This window comes from Pantherophis guttatus, chromosome 2 (genome assembly GCF_059756535.1).
Source record: "Pantherophis guttatus breed Tessera chromosome 2, ASM5975653v1, whole genome shotgun sequence".
Classification (NCBI taxonomy): Eukaryota; Metazoa; Chordata; class Lepidosauria; order Squamata; family Colubridae; genus Pantherophis; species Pantherophis guttatus.
In genome coordinates this window covers 258,700,952-258,716,321 of record NC_142064.1, presented here as the reverse complement: position 1 = coordinate 258,716,321, position 15,370 = coordinate 258,700,952, and the positions used below count along the sequence as shown (strand labels likewise).

At 44.7% G+C, this 15,370-nt stretch overlaps 1 protein-coding gene across 4 annotated transcripts in view; it reads right to left on the bottom strand.

The window, feature by feature from the left end:
- The window catches only part of LOC117667867 (regulator of G protein signaling 3-like), a 57,530-nt gene that overhangs the window by 36,277 nt on the left and 5,883 nt on the right, over nt 1-15,370 (bottom strand). Inside the window, exon 2 of one of the 4 annotated variants that reach the window (XM_034421487.3) lies at nt 6,983-7,060. The gene's annotated coding sequence lies outside the window, so the exon portion shown is untranslated. Of the gene's footprint in view, nt 1-1,094; nt 1,345-3,912; nt 4,211-6,982; nt 7,434-15,370 lie in introns of those variants that run through there. The other 3 variants (XM_034421486.3, XM_034421489.3, XM_034421488.3) reach the window with 3 other exon arrangements.

The window sequence follows — 15,370 nt, the reverse complement described above, 5'->3', positions numbered from 1 at the left end:
GGGAGGGGGGTAAAGGGGGCAATATGAGATTGGGGAGGATAGGGGCTGTAGTCCAACAATTGCAGAAAATACAACTTCAGCAACAGAGAGGTCAATGCCTGGAATGCACTACCTGACTCTGTGGTCTCATCCCAAAATCCCCAAAACTTTAGAGCCTGAGTGGCGCAGCAGACTAATGCTACTGTTCAAAGGTAGTATTTAGCCTGCAATTACTGCCAGTTCAATTCTCACCAGGATCAAGGTTGACTCAGCCTTCCATCCTTTCTAAGGTAGGTAAAATGAGGACCCGGTTTGTGGGGGCACTAAGCTGACTTTGTATAAAATATACAAAAGTATGAAGGCTGTTGCTTAACGCCTTGTAAGCCGCCCTGAGTCTCTGGAGAAGGGCGGCATATAAATCAAAAAATTTAAAAAAAATTTTTTTTTTAAATTAAAACTTTAACCTTAGACTGTCTACTGTAGACCTCACCCCATTCCTAAGACCTCTGTAAGGGGTTTGTGCATAAGCGCACCAGCGTGCCTACCGTCCCTGTCCTACTGTCCCTTTTTTACTGGTATCCTTTTCATGTATTCAAATTTTATCTGTTATCTTATATGTGCTTGAGAAATAAAACAAATAAAATAAAAAAGTATTTAACACCAGCAACAACCCCCCCCTCCCCTCCACAGCATGTGTGCACGCACCAATGCTGTGTGTCTGTGTGTGTGTGTCTGTGTGTGAGGGGCTCATTTGAGGACCCGCTGTCCTAAAAGACAAATTGGGGAGGTGGGTGTTCGTTTCGGGACCCCCCTTCAAGGGGGCTAATTGGAGCGCCAAAAGTCCGCGCGGGGTCGTTGTTTCAGGTGTCACTCCAGCGTTTTGCTTTACCCGGTCAGAAAGCGGCAGGAAAGGGGACGGGAGGGTGGGAAATCAGCCGATTAAAAGAGACTGAAGAAAGTACCTCCGGAGCCCCCAAAAGGGGGGAGAGAAAGGGAGAAAGAGGGGAGAAGGAGGGAAGGAAGGAAGGAGGGAGAGAGAGAGAGAGATCAAGGGAGGGAGGGAAAGGAAAGGAAGCCACGACACGGGGCAGCGCTGCCCTTCGGCCTTCGCTCACCTTCCCCGGCCGGTTCTCGCGGGCTGGCCGGCGACACTCCCGCCCCGCTGCCTCCCAGCAGGAGCGCCCGAGTGCCAGGCGGGCGGCTCCTCCGGCGCAACCCGTCCGCCGCCACCAGCAGCAGCAGCCGCCGCAGCTCCCTAAGCAAAGCCGGTCCCTCCTCCGTCGAAGGGAGCGGCAGAAAAGCCCCGCGGGCTGAGCGCGAGGCGTGGGCGGCTACGGGTGGCCCGGTCCTTGGAGAGTGAGAGAGCGCGTAAGAGCAGAGAGAGAGGGAGGGAGGGAGGGAGGAGAGAAGGAGAAGAAGAAGGAGAAGGAGAAGGAGAAGGAGAAGGAGAAGAAGAAGAAGAAGAAGAAGAAGAAGAAGAAGAAGAAGAAGAAGAAGAAGAAGAAGAAGAAGAAGAAGAAGAAGAGGAGGAGGAGGAGGAGGAGGAGGAGGAGGAGGAGGAGGAGGAGGAGGAGAGGAAGAAGAAGAGGAGGAGGAGGAGGAAGAGAAAGAAGAAGAGGAGGAGGAGGAGAGGAAGAAGAAAGGAGGAGGAGGAGAAAGAAGAAGAGGAGGAGGAGGAGGAAGAGAAAGAAGAGGAGGAGGAGAGGAAGAAGAAGAAGAGAAGGAGGAGGAAGAAGAAGAAGAGGAGGAGGAAGAGGAGGAGGAGAGGAGGAGGAGGAGGAAGAGGAGGAGGAGAAGAAGAAGAAGAGGAGGAGGAGGAAGAAGAAGAGGAGAAGGTGGAGGAGAGGAAGAAGGAGGAGGAGGAGGAGAGGAAGAAGAAGTAGAGGAGGAAGAGGAGGAGGAGAGGAAGAAGAAAGAAGGAGGAGGAGAAAGAAGAAGAGGAGGAGAGGAAGAAGAAGAAGAAGAAGAGGAGGAGGAGGAGGAGGAAGAGGAGGAGGAGAGGAGGAGGAAGAAGAAGAAGAAGAAGAAGAAGAAGAAGAAGAAGAAGAAGAAGAAGAAGAAGAAGAAGAAGAAGAAGAAGAAGAAGAAGAAGAAGAAGAAGAAGAAGAAGAAGAAGAAGAAGAAGAAGAAGAAGCAGCCACAGTGGGGAATTCGGCCGAGGAGATAACCCACAATAAGGGCTTTTTTTGAAAAGTACAGGTAGTCCTCAACTTACAACAGTTCATTTAGTGCCGGTTGTAAGTTACAACGGCACTAAAAAAAAGCGACACTCACACTTTCGTCTGTTGCAGCATCCTCAGGGCCACATGATCCAAATTTGGAAGGTTGGCAATTGACTGGTATTTTAGGACAGTTGCAATGTCTTGGGGTCACTGTCTCACATTTATGACCGTTGCAGTGTCTAGGGGGTCACCTTTCGCTATCTTCAATGGGGAAGCCAGATTCACTTAACGGCCGTCTTGCCGACTGAACCACGGTGGCAAGAGAGATTGCAAAACGGGGCTAAATTCGCTTAACAACTGCCTCGTGGTTAGCCACAGAAATTTGGGGCTCAGTTGTGGTTGTAAGTGGAGGAGCACCAGTGCCTAAAATAAATCTCTAAAATGACCCAATAAATAGATGCCCCTGACAGATCCTTCAGAGCACTAAATCAAAACAGCTAAACGGGTCATTTCTGAATTTGCAGGGTCAACACACATCCATTAACAATGTCATTCTGTGAGCAATAAGAAAAAACATGGAGGGTGGGAGTTTTAAGGCAGTGTTTCTCAACCTTGGAAGCTTGAAGATGGGTGGACTTCAATCCCAGAATCCCCCAGCCAGCAGTGCTGGCTGGGGGATTCTGGGAGTTGAAGTCCACCCATCTTCAAGCTACCAAGGTTGAGAAACACTGTTTTAAGGGATTCTACTGCTCCCCCAACTTTAAGCACTCTAAAAAAAAACCCTTCCCATTACTTTAAAGCCACTGATATGCATGCTATCTGCGTATGCACGCTAACTAATATTTTATTTCTAACGCTCCCGCCGCTATGTACATGGCCCCACTACATTTAAAAAAAAAAAAAATTACAGGTAATCCTCAACTTACAACAATTCATTTAGTGACCACTCGAAGTTACAACAACACTGACTAAGTGTTTTTCACACTTAGACCATTGCAGCATCCCCATCAAAATTCAAACGATTGGCAACTGGTTCATATTTATGACGGATGCAGCGTCCCGGGGTCATGCGATCCAGTGGTGAAATGTAAAATTGGTTACTACCGGTTCTATGGGCGTGGCTTGGTGGGGGATAATGTGACTGGGTGGGCGTGGCCAACTTTTTTTTCCCTTTCTTTTAAAAGCATTTTTTCTACAACCTCTTCGGCCGAAGAGGTTGTAAAAAAAAAAAATGCTTTTGAAAGGCTCTGACGATCCCAGCTGAGCCGTGCGATCATCAGAGGCTTTTTTTTTTTTACTTTTAAAAGCATTTGTACAAAAAAAATGCTTTTAAAAGTAAAAAAAAAAGGCTTCTGATGATCGCATGGCTCAGCTCAGCTGGCAGGGATTTCTGCTACCGGTTCTCCGAATCACCCACCGCCATTGCTACCGGATCGGGCGATCCGGTCCAAACCGGGAGCATTTCACCCCCAAACAAGCAAAGTCAGATTTCATTTAACATCTGTGTTACTAACTGAAGAACGGCAGCGATTCATTTAACAGCTGTGGCAAGATGTCGTAAAATGAGGCAACATTCATTTAACAACGGTCTCACTCAGCAACAGAAATTTTAGGCTTGACTGTGGTTGTAAGTCAAGGACTACCTGTGAAAACCGAGGATCAAGTAGTAGTTAAAGTTACCTGAAAGGGACACAATCAATACCTACCATGATACTTTCACAATTGCAATGAAAACAATGTAATGTGGATATGAAAATCTAGATCTACCTACCTTCTGTCTTTACTGATAAATAGAGGAACAGTGCCAACATGTTTCCAATGCAATGCTTGCAACATGCTTGTTGACAAAACACAGCCAGTCCTCGACTTACGACCACAATGGAGTCCCAAGTTTATGTTGCTAAGCAAGACATCTGTTAAGTGAATTGTATTGTACCCCATTTTATTAATATCATTAAGTGTTGTACCTTATGATTCTTGAGGAACGTATCTTTTCTTTTTATGTACATTGAGAGCATATGCACCAAGACAAATTCCTTGTGTGTCCAATCACACTTTTGGCCAAAAAAAAAAAAAAAAATGGACCATTTACGACATTTCTGGCTACAATTTGTTAAATGAATCACTGCACTTGTTAAGTTAGTAAGCTTGGTTGTTAAGTGAATCTGGCTTCCCCCTTGACTTTGCTTATCGGAAGGTCCGCCAATGGGGGGAATCACGTGACACACACCCCTCCCCGAGGACACTGCGACCGTCATAAACATGAATCAGTTGTCAAGCATCTGAATTTTGATCACGTAACCATGGGGATGCTATGGCGGTCATAAGTGTGAAAAATAGCAATAGCACTTAGACTTATATACTGCTTCACAGTGTTTCATAGCCCTTTCTAAACAGTTTTACATAGTCAGCCTATTGTCCGCCAACAACCTGGGTCCTCATTTTACCCACCTCGTAAGGATGGAAGGCTGATTCAACCTTGAGCCAGTCAGGATCGAGCTCCTGACGGTGGGCAAAGTCAGCCTGTAATACTGACTTCTAACCACTGCGCCACCATGGCTCTTAAAAATAGTAATAGCAATAGCCCTTAAACTTATATACCGCTTTACAGTGCTTCACACAGCCCTTTCTAAGTGGTTTACAGAGTCAGCATATGGTCCAGTGGTGGATTTAAATTTTTTTTTACTACCAGTTCTGTGGGTGTGGCTTGGTGGGCGTGACATGGCTTGGTGGGCGTGGCAGGAGAAGGATACTGCAAAATCCCCATTTCCTCCCGATCAGCTGGGACTCAGGAGGCAGAGAATAGATGGGGGCGGGACCAGTCAGAGGTGGTATTTACTGGTTCTCCTAACTACTCAAAATTTCCGCTATCGGTTCTCCAGAACTTATCAGAACCTGCTGAAACCCACCTCTGATATGGTCCCCAAGAATCTGGTCATAAGTCATTTTTTTTCAGTGCTGTTGTAACTTTGAACGGTCACTAAATGAATGGTTGTAAATCGAGGACTACCTGTAATAACATGTGCAGCTTTAGTGGTGCACCTGCCAGACTCTAAACTCTGTCTACAAAACCCCAGATATTAAGAAATGGAACCAAATGAGGATGGAAGCGAGGTGCCTAAGCCAACCTCCTTTTAAAATGTCACTTGCAGGAACCCTGGCATGCAAGTCTCGGAGGGGTGGGGTACCTGCCTGTTCCAGTCCTACCTGTGCTACTTGGGGTGCCCCTTTTCTCCTGTGTGTTTTGAATGCTGGAAAGAGGGAGGGACTGAAGGAAAATAACAGATCTGTTAACGTTGTGCCCTTCTCCAAAACACATATTCATATCCGCTGGGAAAAGGCAGCGAAGCCTAGAAGCTGGAAATTTACCAAGTGTGAGAGCTGCTCACACGCAAAATATATCCCGCAGAAGAACTGTTTTAAAATGGTGTACAATAAAATAACAGAGTCGGAAGGGACCTTGGAGGTCTTCTAGTCCAACCCCCTGTTTCCAGCAGGAAACTCTGTCTGCAAAGTGGAGTGAGCACTTACCAGGGGTGCACACAAGATGACCGACTGGGACGCACAAGAATGGAAGAATGAGGACTTACCAACGGACTCAAAAATAATTTATAAAATTATGGAATGTGTGGAGTCCGACAGACTTACAAAACTGATCAAGGGTAAAAGAGACTCAGATTTTTATAGTAGTTGGAACATGTGGTATGATTGGATCCAGAAACGATAGGAGAGAGATAAAGGATAATGTTGGATTATAATTATAGATGATGGTATAATTATGGTAATCAATAAGTATTGGAAATGTAAATTTGTATATAAGAATATGTAAATAATTCCTATTTTTACTTTCTGATTATTGGTGTATATATACATGGATATTTGGTGATGTTACACCATGATAGAAAAACTATTATACATTTGTGTTGTTTTTTTTTTGAACTATAATAAAAATTTAAAAATAAAAAGATGACCGACTGGGACGTGGGGAAAACATTCCAATGTCTATTTCTATTTATCGGGGATGGAAAAGTAAACAAGAAATCTGTGAGGTTGCTAAGAGCTGGCACAGATTATACAGAATGCACAAAACGTAATACTGTTATCTATGGAAGTGTGCTTTAGATTAAAAACCGGTAAGAATTTAAGCTAGTTTAATATCCAGTGCATAAAATATACAAAAGGTGATAAGTTTGGGGGGGGGGTCTCTTTTATAATGTAAATCATATTAATGTAGTACTAGATATATATAATAATTTATAAATAACAGAATAACAGAGTTGGCAGGGACCCTGGAGCTCTTCTAGTCCAATCTCCTGATCAAGCAGGAAACCCTACATACCATTTTCGACAAATAATTATCCAGTCCCTTCTTAAAAGCTTCCCATGTTCAAACACCCACAACTTCTGAAGGCAAAGTTGTTCCACTGGTTGATTGTTCTCACTGTTAGGAAATTTCTCCTCAGTTCCTAGGTTGCTTCTCTCCTTGATTAGTTTCCATCCATTGTTTCTTGTCCTGCTTTCTGGTGCTTTGGAGAATAAATTGATTCCTTCCTCTCTTTTTATTGTTTTGTGGCAGCCCCTCAAATATTGGAACACTGCTTTCCTGTCACCCCTAATCCTTCTTTTCACTTGTTTAATGAAAAGAAATGAACAAGCATGTATTGTGGAAGGCACACTGAAAATAGTTTTTACTGATAAAGGCGTGCGATCACCGGAGGAAAACATCGTGTCAGTTATTCTTTAACAATGACTGACAGCCCTCTTTTGAGAGCGAAAACCCTCTTCAAGGCAACTTGCAAAAAACTTCTCATAAAAACGAGATATCAACTGAAGCCACTCACCTTTTAGGAAGCTTGGCATACAGAGTCGGTAGTCTCCGTGAGTCGGTGCAGAAGTCTCTCTTGCCTTCCTTCGGTTCCCTCCAGGAAGAGAAGCAACAAAATAAAAATATAAAAATAAAAATGTCAGGACACTGGCACTGTTTCATGCAAATGGGAGAGAGAGAGAGAGAGAGAAAGAGACGTACTCCCCAACTGAAGTGAGTAACACCTGACTCAGGATGTGACGTGTGACAGGGGAGTGAGTATCAGATGTGTGGGAGACAGGAGTAGCCCGAGACGGTCAGATATCCAGCTTGTCTAAATGCTGCGGCATAAACACAAACGTGGGGGAAAGGAAAGGTCACACGCATTCGCCTTCAAGCCCTCCGCCTTCAAGATGCAAGAGGAGCTCTGTCTGCCAGAGAGTTTGAAAGGCTCAGCTTTTCCAGTCTCTCATGTGGCGAAAAAAGAAAAAGAGGAACGCCACAAAATTCAGTGTGGAAATGGGTTTGTTATGGGCGGGCTTGATATGCGCAACGTCCAGACTCTCCACCGCTTAAAACTATTCGTGTTAGGAACACGAAACAGTTCCTCAGGAGCGCCTGTGAATCACACAACAGGGCCGGCTGTGTTATGCTGAGGAGCGTTGACTTAACGATGGTTTTAGTTCAGTTTACAATAGTTTATAAACTAAAGTTTATAACACCACCCTTGGCTAGAGAGGCAGGACACACAGCTGACGGGTTCTCCTCGACCGTTCGTTTAGTGACCGTTCGAACTTCACCACGGCACTGAAAAAAACCCGACACCATCAGTTTTCACACTTACGGCCGTTGCAGCATTCCCCACGCTCACGGGATCGAAATTCAGAGGCAGGGCGGCTGATTTATACAGGTGGTCCTCGACTTACAACATTTCATTTAGTGACGGTTCAAAGTAATAGCGGCACTGAAACAATGAGCTATGACCGGGTTTCACACTTATGACTGTTGCAGCATTCCCCACACTCATGGGATCGAAATTCAGAGGCTGGGTGACTGATTTATACAGGTAGTCCTCGACTTACAACATGCCATTTAGTGACAGTTCAAAGTTATAATGGCACTGAAACAATGAGCGATGACCGGGTTTCGCACTTATGAAACGCTCATGTGATCGAAATTCAGAGGCTTGGCGGCTGATTTATATAGGTGGTCCTCGACTTACAACATGCCATTTAGTGATGGTTCAAAGTTATAACGGCGCTGAAACAATGAGCGATGACCGGGTTTCACACTTACAACCGTTGCAGCATTCCCCACGCACACGTGATCGAAATTCAGAGCCTGGGCGGCTGATTTATACAGGTGGTTCTCGACTTACAACATTTCATTTAGTGACGGTTCAAAGTAATAGCGGCACTGAAACAATGAGCTATGACCGGGTTTCACACTTATGACTGTTGCAGCATTCCCCACACTCATGGGATCGAAATTCAGAGGCTGGGTGACTGATTTATACAGGTAGTCCTCGACTTACAACATGCCATTTAGTGACAGTTCAAAGTTATAACGGCACTGAAACAATGAGCGATGACCGGGTTTCACACTTACGAAACGCTCACGTGATCAAAATTCAGAGGCTTGGTGGCTGATTTATATAGGTGGTCCTTGATTTACAACATTTCATTAGTGAACCGTTCAAAGTTATAGCAACATTCAAACAATGAGCGATGACCATGTTTCACACTTATGACCATTGTAGCATCCCCCATTGTCATGTGATCAAAATTTAAATGCTTGGCAACTAACCCATATTTATGACGGTTGCAGTGTCCCGGGGTCATGTGACTTTCTGACAAGAAAAGTCAATGGGGAAGAAAGATTCACTTAACGACTATGTTAGTAGCTTAACTGCTACAGTGACTCGCTTAACAACCATGGCAAGAAAGGTCATAAAATGGGGCAAAACTCCCTTAACGACTGTTTCACTTGGCAACAGAAATTTTGGGCTCAATTGTAGTCATAAATTGAGGACTATATAGGGCAAAAGTCTTTAGTTCTAGAGCTTTTAGTTCTAATCGCTCTGCCACTTTGCTGTGGGGCAAAGAATTCAGAAAAGAGGTTATTACAGGTAATCCTCGACTTATGACAATTGAACCCAACATTTCTGTTGTTAAGTGAGACATTTGTTAAAGGAATTTTGCCCCATTTTACAACCTACCGCAGTTGTTCAGTGAGCCACTGTAGTTGACCAATTAGTAACACAGTTGTTAAGTGAATCTGGCTTCCCCATTTGACTTTGCTTGTCAGAAGGTCACAAAAGGCGATCACACGACCCTGGGACATTACAAATGTCATCAATATGAGCCTGTTCCGTTGCCAAGCGTCTGAATTTTGATCCACGTGATCATGGGGATGCTGCAAAGGTCGTAAGTGTGAAAAACGGTCCTAACTCTATTTTTTTCAACGATGTTGTAACTTTGAACGGTCACTAAATGACTTACAGTTGTAAGTCGAGGACTGCCTGTATAAGTAGAAATTGGGAATGCTGTAAACATGTTTTGGCCTCTGAAGCTGCAAAGATGCTTTCAAACTCACCCACTTACCCCCCCACCCCCAAGATTGGCAGGCGGTAAAATAAGAACCAGCCCGTTGCTTGTTCCCCTTTTCTCTAGTGGAATCGTTTAACCCCCGTTTAACTGGTTTCGCTGGGTTTCGCAATGCTCCCGGTCAAGGGTAACAGAATTCAGACTCACAGGATTGACTACTTTGTGGCTAAAAACCCGAGGCTAAAAACCCAAAGTCAACAAGAATAAGCACCAGTTGAAAAGGCAGCAGCAGAGCCCCTCTGACCAGCTGCTCAGCCAAGGGATGTAAACACACCACAGCCAGGCCCAAAAGTTTCAAAAATTCCTTCCTCTCTTCAGATTTCCCCTCAGTTCTTTTGTTTATCACTAGAAGAACCTACAAGAAGAAAAAGCCTTAGGAGAATATTTACCTGATTATACATGTAATAACAGCTGCAAGAATTATTTATACTCAAAATTGGAAAGCAGAGAAAATACCTTTGGAAGAAAAAGTAAGTAATAAATTTTTTTTTTAGATTGTGCAGAAATGAATAGATTAAATTTGATGATTAAGGATAGGGAAGAGTTAGAATATTTCAAGATATGGAATTATTTTTATCGTTGGTTGGAAAAGTGATATAAATGATTAATTTTATAATTATGTATAAAAACTTGATGACTAGAATATTGTTTTAGCAATGAATTGTTATAATGGTTTGGATGAAGATCAAGATAGAAAAAACTTATGGAAGAAGACGAAGAATTTTGGAAGATAACACGAGATGTCACAGAGAAGGGATGACTGATGTATTAAATGTTTGTTTGTCTTAAAAAATAAAAAAAAATAAAAAAAATAAAAGAAGATGAAGAAAAAACCTTGTTTTTATTATCAACCAATTAGAATTTTTTTTAACAGTAACAGAGCTGGAAGGGACCTTGGAGGTCATCTAGTCCAACCCCCCAGCTCATGCAGGAGACCTGTATTAGGGAGTCGAACTGCCGAACTGCCTACCTTTCTGATCGACAAGCTCAGTGTCTTAGCCACTGAGCCACCTAGTCAGGTGTAACCTAGTCAGTAACACACTCTCGCTTTGAATAGAGCAGACTTCCCTCAGCCTGATACCTTCTAGGTACAGGCAGGCCTTGACTTATAATCATTCGTTTAGTGACCGTTTCAATGTTTACAACGGCACTGAAATAAAGTGTCTCATCGCTGTTTTTCACACTTATAACCCGTTGCAGCATCCCTCTGGCCACGTGATCGAAATTTGGATGCTTGGCAACTGGCTCATATTTATGATGCTTGCCATGTTTCCAGGATCATCTAGATCAGCTAGAAAGTCTGAGCTGAGGTGGTAGAGCACACCCAGGCCCAGCAGGCAAAAGTCAGTTACCGGATCCCCATCGGTGCCATGGCCGCCTAGGCCCAGCAGAGATGGGGGGGGCACGTGATCTTGGCTGGGCCTAAGTGGCCCTGGCACCGACGGGGATTTAGCTTTTCTCGCTCCCCATGGTCATACGATCCAAATTCAGACATTTGGCAACCGTTTCACATTTATGACGGTTGCAGTGTCCCAGGTCACCACTTTTTGCTTGTCACTTCTTTTTTTATATATATATAGTTTTATTTATAAACATTTTTGAATACAGTGTATTGTTAGTGTATACCATTTACAAGAAAAAAGACCCCCCCAAAAGACAATAGTAAGTATCAACACATAAACTGATAACAATAATATAAATAAAGTAACACATGTACTAATAACAATAGTAATAATATAACCAAATAATTTTAACTAAGTTTCTTTTTATATTAGCTTATTTCTGACAGGCAAAGTCAATGGGGAAGCCAGAGTTGCTTTACAACGGTGTTACTAGCTTAACATCTGCAGTGATTCACTTAACAACGGTGGCAAGAAAGGTCGTAAAATGGGGCAAAACTCAATTAGCAATTGTCTCACTTAGCAACAGATATTTAGAGCTCAATTGTGATCGTAAACCGAAGACTACCTGTAATCCTGTAATCTTCAATTCGCAGAACACCTTAATCAGCATCGCTCTATCGGATAGGAGTTCTAGTTTCAATGAGCAATTAACTGCACCTTGCATAAACCTCATTGTTATGATAGGATGTGATTCAACATCTCAAGTGCTCCTAATTTATCTTCCACCCATCTCCAGCTTCAGATGGGACTAAATTTAAATGTAAAGACAGCTAATGACAAGTAGAACAACCAGCTTCAGAACTGGCAACGAAGAGATCGAAGGGGTGGATAGCTTATGCCTGTTAGGATCAGGAGTGGGCTGCTGGGGGTTCACAGGGGCTTGGGAGAACCTCTAGCTAAGATTCTGTGCAGTTCGGAGAACCCCCAAATCCCACTCCTGACTGGCCCTGCCCACCCCACCCTGCCTCTCCCAGGAGTTCCCATGCGGCACGTTTTGGATGCAGGTAAGTGCAGGGTGTGCGCAGAGCAGTGTGGGTTCCTCCCGGTTTGGTCCGGTTCGGCCGAGCCAGTAGTGGTGACGATATGACGTCACCGAACCGGTTCTCCCCCCCGCCCTCCCACCCACCCCCATTATTCTTATCTTTTATTTGGTCCCACCCCCAATCTATTGCTGCCTCCTGAGTCCCCAGCTGATGACTAGAGGGAAAAAAACTGTTTAAACTCTTGCCACGGGGCTTCAAAGGGCCGTCCTACAGCAGATCAGTGTTAAAAGCAAACAAATGAGTCGGGTCATAAGTGCGAGGACTGGTCGTAAGTGCGAGGACCTTCCAGAAATGACTCTGACCAGCTAGCCACGCCCACCTAGTCACATGACCTCCAAGCCACACCCACAAAATAAGCCACGCCCACAGAACCGGTAGTAAAAAAAATTAGAACCCACCCCTGGCGGAGAGGCTCAGGGAGGGCGAAAAACAGGCCTACCGGAAGTTTGGGAAGGCCTCCGGAGAGCCTCTGGAGCTTGGGGAGGCCGTTTTCGCCCTCCCGGAGGCTCGAGGAAAACACCACTGCACCGCTGCAGTGCAGGAGGCCAACTAAGCCACGCCCACCCAGCAACTGGGCAGAGAATCTCTTGCTAAAATTTTTGAAGTCCACCCCTGGTTAGGATCAACCATTGACAGGAAAGAAACAGAAGCAGTCAAGAAATATACTGCAGATCAACACTTGGTAGAGGAGTCATGAAGATCTTGGAAAAGATGCTCAATGCGTCTATACCGACAAAGATCAGAATCATGCAAATCTTGGTCCCACTTTATGGAAGTGAAAATTGGACTTTGAAGAAACAGGAGAGGGAGACTCTTGATGTCTTCCAGAAGTTGTGGGTGCTTCACCACTAGAGGTTTTTAAAGAAGGGTTTGGATAACTGTTTGTCTGAATCCCAAAGGTGCTTTTTCAGGAAGCAACTGGACTTTCTTGTTTTTTCTTTAAAGACGTTTCGCTTCTCATCCAAGAAGCTCCTTCAGTTCTGACTGAATGGTGGGGAAACGGAAGGATTTATATTCCTTGCAGACAGCTGGTCATTTGCATTGTTTTTGAGGGTCACTGAAACCCTTGTCTGAAATTTATCTGAAATGACATGGGATTCCCTGCTTCAGCAGGAGGTTGGACTAGAAGACCTCTGAGATCCCTTCCAACTCTTGATATTCTGTCTTTGAATGCTGGTGTTGGAGAAGACAATTGAAAATTCTGTGGACAGCCAAGAGAACAAACTGATGGATTATATCATCATCATCATCATCATCATCATCATCATCATCATCATCAGAGTTTTCACTCAAGGCATTAATAATGACCCACCTCAAGTGATCCTATTTTGAACACATTCTGCAAAGTCTGTAGAGATTCGCAGTCATCCAGGTCATGGTTGTCCCAAAGGTGCTTTTTCAGGAGGCAACTGAACTTTCTTGTTTTTTCTTTTGAAGAAGTTTCGCTTCTCATCCAAGAAGCTTCCATTCTATAAATCCTTCCATTCCCCACCATCCTGTCAGAGCTGAAGAAGCTTCTTTGGATGAGAAGCGAAACATCTTCCAAAAAAAACCAACAACAAGAAAGTTCAGTTGCCTCCTGAAAAAGCACCTTTGGGACATTCTGCAAAGACAAAGGTCTCCAGAAAAGACACTAACACTGGGAAAGGTGGCAGGGAAGAGAAGGGGAGGACCAGCAGCAAAATATATAGATTATAGTGATGAAAAGCACTGTGTTGGGAGACATGAAAGAGGTTAGGGATAGATCATTATGCAGAACATCTATATATGCGATCACTACGAATCAAAAATGAGTTGATGGTACATAACCAAAATCAATCAGTCAAATCAAAAACCAATTATCTCTAGCTTCAGGCTGTATTCTGGAAAACTCAAGTGTTTCCAACCATCATTCCTCATGAGAAATCCCCCTCCTCCTCCTCCTCCTCCTCCTCCTCCTCTTCCTCCTCCTCTTCCTCCTCCTCCTTCCATATCCATCATCGGACGTTGGCAATCATGTTGGCAATCCTATTTTTATCAGCAGCCGCACGAAAAAGTGCTGCTGAGTTTTGTCCAAACCAGTCCCTTAGATTTTGAAGCCATGATGTTCTTCTTCTGCCTGGACCTCGTTTGCCTTCAATCTTTCCTTGGAGGATTAAGTGAAGTATGACATATAACATGATTTTCCTAGGAGATAAATAGTGTAGTAGTCTTCCCTTTGCTTTCTACACCACTGCGTGCACGCTGTTCAAGTGGCTGCTCCCACATGAAGAGGAGGAGGAGGAGGAGAAGGAGAAGGAGAAGAAGAAGGAGCAGAACAAGGTGGAGGAGAAGGAGGAGAAGGAGGAGGAGGAGGAGGAGAAGGAGGAGGAGGAGGAGGAGAAGGAGGAGGAGGAGGAGAAGGTAATGAAGAAGAAGGAGGAGGAGGAGGAGAAGGAGGAGGTAATGAAGAAGAAGGAGGAGGAGGAGAAGGAGAAGAAGGAGGAGAAGGAGAAGGAGAAGAAGGAGGAGAAGGAGAAGAAGAAGGAGGAGGAGAAGAAGAAGGAGAAGGGAAAGAAGGAGAAGGAGAAGAAGAAGGAGAAGGAGGAGAAGGAGAAGAAGGAGGAGAAGGAGAAGAAGAAGAAGGAGGAGGAGGAGGAGGAGAAGGAGAAGGAGAAGAAGGAGGAGAAGGAGAAGGAAGAGAAGGAGAAGGAGAAGGCGGAGAAGGAGAAGGAGGAGAAGGTTTATTTATTTATTTATTTATTTATTTTTGAATTTGTATACCGCCCTTCTCCCTGAGGACTCAGGGCGGTGAACAGCCAAATAAAAACATCAAATACAAATATTAAAATACAGTTAAAAAATATATATAAATTTGGGCCCATTAATTAAAACAATAAACCAAACAATTAAAAAACATGTAAAAAGAATTAGGCCAGCCCGGCTTGTTGGAAAAGGAAGGTTTTAAGGGCACGGCGGAAGGCACTGAGGTCATGGATTCTCCTTATCTCAGGGGGCAACTGATTCCAGAGGGTGGGAGCCCCCACAGAGAAGGCCCTCCCCCTGGGGGTCACCAGCCTGCATTGTTTGGCTGATGGCACCCCGAGGAGGCCCTCTCTGTGGGAGCGCACGGGTCGATGGGAGGTCGTCGGTGGCAGCAGGCGGTCTCGGAGATAGCTAGGCCCTATGCCATGGAGCGCTTTAAAGGTGATAACCAACACCTTGAAGCGCACCCGGAAGACCACTGGGAGCCAGTGCAGCTCGCGCAGGAGCGGTGTTACATGGGAGCGCCATGCTGCTCCCGTCACTACCCGCGCTGCTGCGTTCTGGACCAGTTGGAGCCTCCGGGTGCTCTTCAAGGGGAGCCCCATGTAGAGAGCGTTACAGTAATCAAGGCGAGAGGTCACGAGGGCAT